We start from the raw sequence: 6,239 nt of genomic DNA, 5'->3' as shown, positions 1-6,239 counted from the left end.
TTCTGGTTTCAACCAGCACCTGGTGAAAAGGGCATTTCCATGTACCTTGTTATAGAACACAAAGAGGTGACTGTCCCCGAACCTGCAGATCTCTATGATTTACAGACTGAAAGAAGAGAGTTGTTTTAATGTGCATGTCTCTTGTTATGAGGGATTTGGAGCATCTTGTCGTAGGACTATGAATAGCTTGGATTATTTCCTTTGAAAACTTACTGTTCATATCCCTGGATTTATTAGAGAATGGTTCTTCATTTTGGAAATTGTAATTGGTTCCTACTTTATCTTGCACATGCAACAGTCCTCAGAGAACTTTACTGCAAAGATGTTTTTCCTTCCTTAACTGTCACCCTTCTTATTTTAACTTCATTTGTTCTGTTCATGCAAAAAGATTTTAACTTTATAGAAGCAGAATTATTCATTTATTTTCTGTGATCCTCTCCATTGCTTGTTCTGTTATGATCTCTCCCCCTATCGATAGATGGGAAAATTAATTTCCTCTTTACTCCTCTAATTTGATATTGATTCCCCTTTTACATCTACTTTTTTAAATCTCTTTTTATTTAAATTTAATCGGTGCTGTATGGTGTTGATATCCTATCAAATTTCTGGCAAGCTTCTTTTCCCTTACCTGTTCTGTTTTTTTTTTAATTAAATAGTGGGTCTTTCCCTGCTTCTACCCCATCCCACACCACCTGCTGAATGTATTAAACACTTTTATTTATTTGTTTCCATATATTGTGTGGCTAATCTTTTCCATTGGTTAATCTCTCAATTTTTAATAAGTTAAAATTGTTTCCTGGACAGCTAGGTGTCCCACTGGACCTGAAGTCACAAAGACTTATCTTCTTGAGTTGAAATCTAGCCTTATTTTCCAGCTGTGTGACCCTTGACAAATCACTTGTCCCTGTTTGCCTCAGTTCTTCATCTGTCAAATGAGCTGCAGAAGGGTATTGCAAACCACTCCAGGATCTTTGCCATGAAAACCCCAAATAGAGCCAGGAAATAACAACAATTGTTTTCACAATCACTGATTTGTTATATAGTTTTGAGATCTACCATTGATGATCACTGTCAACTACAGAGGAACCAGTCTCTAACCTGTAAGTGGCCAGGGTGGAACAAAGCAGGCTAGAGACAGGACAATCAGAAATCAAACAGAAAGTTAATTTAAAAGTGAGGAAAATGTTTGGAAACAGAAGTCCTCCAGAGAAGGAGGTCTTATGGTTTATAGTAGCAGTAGGGTTTTGACGCACGAACATCACAAATGGCAGGAGCACCACACAGTCATTTTTAGGTCTTGATTAAGCAGTTTTGATGCCAGGCCTATGCATGCAGGCATTTTTGAGACAATACTGGCTTTCTTGGGTGCTGTGGCAACAGTTCTTAAGTTAGTAGAATCATTGAGCATTGTGATTGTTTCAAGTCTTAAGGATCATTGAGCCTTGTGATCTTTCAGAGGAGTACAGAACCAGAGTAAGAACACTGGAAACAGAAGTAGAGCCCTTGGTTCAGTTTATTTAGCAGTTATAAGCACAAGAATAGGTCAGAGAGTCAGGAGATGTGATTTATGACTTTCTACTGCAGTATGTCAGCTACTTAGGTCCCTGGGAAATAGGGAAGCTCCAACAAATCTAAAGAGCTATCGATACTTCATAATAATGAAAAGCATAAGTCCCTCAGAGAAGAGCTCATGCTATTCAAATCAATACATTTTGCCAGTAGGTGAGATCATCCTGAGAGTGAGTGCAAAAGATTGTTGCATTGGCCACAAGACAGGTATCTCAATTGTATAATATATCCTGCTCTGGCCTTTCTTTACAATGCAGGGTCTAAATTCTGTAATGTGTACTTTTACCACTAGATGTCAAGAAAGACCAGTATATAATATTCTTCAACATTTTTTTTGGACCACCAGAGGGAAGCAAAAGACTGGTACATAATTTTCAATGACACTAAATTGGTCAAAAAACATTAATTAAAAACCTACAACATGCCATACTGTGCTCTGGGTGCTAGGAATTCAAAGATAAAAAGGAAAGAGTCACTGCCCTCAGAAAAACTAGAGAAGTATGTTGAGGTTCTGAGGCAGAGGGATGAAAGTATGGTAGGAGAGGGAACTGTCTCTACTGCATTTGTCTCTCCTACTTCCCTCCTGTAATCTCTGTAGAATAAAGTCACACTTTCTCTCACACGTACTCCCATTCATGCAAATGGACACAAACATAGAAACGCGCGCACACACACACACACACACACACACATATACACACTCACAGTGGAAGAGCTATGCACATTGTCTCAGGCACTCAGAACTCTTTCTTCTAGGAGACTTCACTCTATTGATCTGCAATGCAGCTGAGGACTTAGTCCCAGTGTCTTCTAGAAACTTGAGTCTGATGGGTGTACTTTGTCACCAAAAGAGGACATGGGAGAATGACCCTTGTTCAGTGGTTCCCTCTTGTAATGAAGGGTACAGATACTGTCAAAGACCTTTCATGTCTTTGACAAATTCTTTCTCTGCCCAAACCCACACTTCCAGGTGATATGGGAACTTCAGCATTTGACAATCCACTCCCACCTCCAACAGCAGTGTCAGTTTTCCTGACCAGCACATAGGCTGACAAGGCTTAAAACACAAGTAATTTTTTGGAAAAGGAATGAATGAATGAATGAATGAAATGAAAAGCACTCTAAGTGCTTACTATTTGTCAAGAACCATGCTAAAACCTGCCATCAAAAATGGATAAAGACAGTCAGTGCTCTCAGGGAGCTCTCACTCTAATTTGGGACAACAATGTGCACAGGAAGAGTCACCTGCAGGGTGGATAGAAAGTCCTGAGCAAGTAAGGGTGTTAGTGGCAGGGCAAAGGACAAGGCCCAGGACTCCCTAGAACACATCAGAGAGCCTGCCCTGCAGAGCTGGGAGTCTTGAGGTCAGAATGGAGCAGGGACTCAGGGTTCCCCCTAGCAGGGCTGGGGCATGGGAGCACTGGCAGGGGTGTTGGGGCATGGCAGCCTGCTGGGCACCAGCTCATATACATTAATACAAATGAACAATTACTACCACTGAGCTATTTCCATTCTTCCTCCCCATTACACCCCCTGCCATAAACGCAATAGTTTCCATAACTCACAGTAGGGCTCTAGAAGCTGATGGCAGGTGTTACTTCAAAACACTGGCCCTTCCATCCACAGCCAGTTTCAATGGAGGGTGGCTTGCTTCTTTCAATAAAACAAAATTAAAAGAATGAAGAAATAGAAGAAAATATGAAAAATCTCATCAGAAAAAAAAACAATTGGACTTGAAAATAGAGGAGAGGTAATTTAAGAATTACTGGACTGCCTGAAAACCACGATCAAAGAAAGAGCCTAGGCATTATTTTAAGAAATTACACAAGAAAATTTCTCTGCTGTCTTAGATGCAGACAGTAAAATAAAATATTGAAAAAAAATCCACTGATCACCTCCTTACAGAGATCCCAAAATGAGAACTGCCAGGAATTATTATAGCCAAAATGCAGAGTTCCCAGGTGAAGGAGAATTCTTACAAGCAGTCACAAATAAATGGATCAAATATAGAGGAACCACTGTCAGGATCACACAAGATTTAGAGGCTTCCACAATAAAGAACTAGGAAGCTTGGGATATGAAATTCAGGAAGGCAAATACCTAGGATTACATTGAAGAATAAACTGCAGCAAAACTGAGTATGACCATTCAAAGGAGAAAATGGACATTTGATAAAAGAGAGAAATTTTAAGCATTCCTAAACACAAGACTCTAGGGAAGCATAAAAAACATAAACAACACAGAGAAATCATAAGGGACTCAATACAATTAAATTTAGCACATTCCTATACGTCAAGGTGATACATGTAACTCATACGACTTTTATCATTTTAACAGCAGTTTGAATGAGTATACATAGAGACTATGAATGTAAGTTAATTATGTTGGGGTGATCTCAGATAAAATAGAGTGAGAAAGAGGGGAGCACTTAGAGAAGGAGAAATGGAGAGATAGAATGAGAAATTTTTTTCTCACATAAAAGAGGCATGCAAGAAAGAGCTTTTACACTGGTGGGAGAAATGTGAGGGGAGTTAGTGGGCTATGCTTCAACCTCACTCTCATCAGATTTGGTGAAGGGGAAGAGGGAAGAATATGCATACTCATTTATATATAGACATCTATGTTATCCAATAGGGAATAATGGGAGAAAGGGATAATAGAAAGGGAGTAGAGGCTGACAAGAGGAAGGCATGATTAAGGGAGGCAGTGGTTAAAAGCAAAATAGACCTTTGAGAAGAGAAAGGAGAAAGAGAAAGTGAGAGAGAGAGAGAGAGAGAGAGAGAGAGAGAGAGACAGAGAGAGAGACAGAGAGAAGAAAGAAGTAAATGGGATGGAGGGAAATATGCAATGAGTAATCATAAATACAAAGTTGAAAAGGATGAGCTCACCCATAAAACAGAAGTAGGTAGCAGGATGGATTAGAAACCAGAATCCAGCAATATGTTGTTTACAAAAAACACAGCTGACACGGAAAGACACACACACACACACACGCACACACAGACACACACACACACACACACACACACACACACACACAGAGTTAAAATAAGGGACTGGAGCAGAATCTGTTATATTTCAGGTGAAGCAAAAAGACCGTGATCTCAGACCAAGCAAAAATAGACCTAATTAAAATGATAGTTAGGAAAACTACAATTTTACTAAAAGTTACCACACACAATAAAGTGATATAACATTTTTTATAATACATTTCTTTGATAAATATCTTCTCTCACAAGTATAACAGGAACTTAGTAAAAATTATAAAAAGAAGAGCTATTCCCCAATTGATCAGTAGTCAAGGGGTATGAACTGGGAGCACTCAGAAGAAGAAATTAAAGATATATATAATCATGTGAAAGAATGTTCTAAATCACTAAGTTTCAAAGAAATGCATATTTGAAAAACTCTGAGGTATCACCTCATATCTATCAGAAATGACAAATACTAGAAGGAATGAGGAGGAATAAGTACACTAATGAATTGCTGGTAGAGTTGTCTGCTGGTCCCACCATTCTGGAGAACAATTTGGAACTATGTCCCAAAAACTATAGAACTGTATATGCTTTGACCCACCAATATCACTGCCAGGTCTGTATCCCAAAGAGATCAAGGGAAAAGGGAAAGGACCCATACACATGAAAGTGTTTATAGTAGCTATTTTAGTGGTGGCAAAGATTTGGAAATTGAAGGGAAGCTTCCCACCTGGGTAAAGGCTGGAGAAGTTGTGACACATAATTGTGATTGAGTACTATTGTGCTATAAGAAATGATCAGGGTCGGGGGTAGTTTCAGAAAAAACATGGGAAGACCTATATGACCTCATGCAAATTGAGATAACCAGAAACAGGAGATCATTTTGCACAGTCACAGCAATGTTGTAATATTAATCAACTGGGAAGAACTTAGCTGTTCTTATCTATGCAATTACTAAAATAATTCCAAAAGACTTGTGATAAAAAAATGCCATTCTCAACTAAAGACAGAACTGATGAACTCTGTATGTAAACTGAAGTATTGTTTTTTACTTACTTTATTTTTCTTGGTTTTATGATATGGCTAATATGGAAATAGGTTTTCATGAAACAACTTCATGATTTAATTAATGAAGTAAAAAAAAAAAGAAGATAGAGAGAGACAGAAAAAATGCACATACTACATTCTCTATAGGGATTTTAATCTTTCTGGGGATAGCCATCCAGTTTTGCCCTCAGGAGAAATTGTGTGGTTTTCCTTGGTTCTGTCCTACTGGAGACACAGCCTGATTGTGTGTGCTAGGAGAACAGCTGGCCAAAGCAGGGGAGCCTACCAGCTTGTGTTTGGCTGTAGGAAGCGAGAAGAAACCAGGACTCAAGCCTGGGCTGAGTGTAGCAGAAAGTGTTGGTGTCAGGACTGGGATCCATGCCCCTCCTCCTCTGTGCAGTGGTTCAGATGGTTGTTTCAGAGCAGAGATTCCCTACCTTTTCAGACCCCATACCCCTTGGCTTTTCAGTAAACCTTCCCATGCCTCTCAATGTGAAATGCAATAAATTCTACTAAATATTATCATTCTACTTAAAATAAAGTGATCAAATCTCCTACTCTAAGGGAACGCCAATACTTTTGTAACTTCAATGATGGGATGATATCATAACTCCTTGACAAGCTCTTTCTTGTCTCTGAGGTTAAGAT

The sequence above is a fragment of the Phascolarctos cinereus genome, unplaced genomic scaffold (assembly GCF_003287225.1).
Source record: "Phascolarctos cinereus isolate Bilbo 61053 unplaced genomic scaffold, phaCin_HiC Scaffold_6;HRSCAF=336, whole genome shotgun sequence".
Taxonomy (NCBI): Eukaryota; Metazoa; Chordata; class Mammalia; order Diprotodontia; family Phascolarctidae; genus Phascolarctos; species Phascolarctos cinereus.
Note: the sequence above shows the minus strand (reverse complement) of the source record.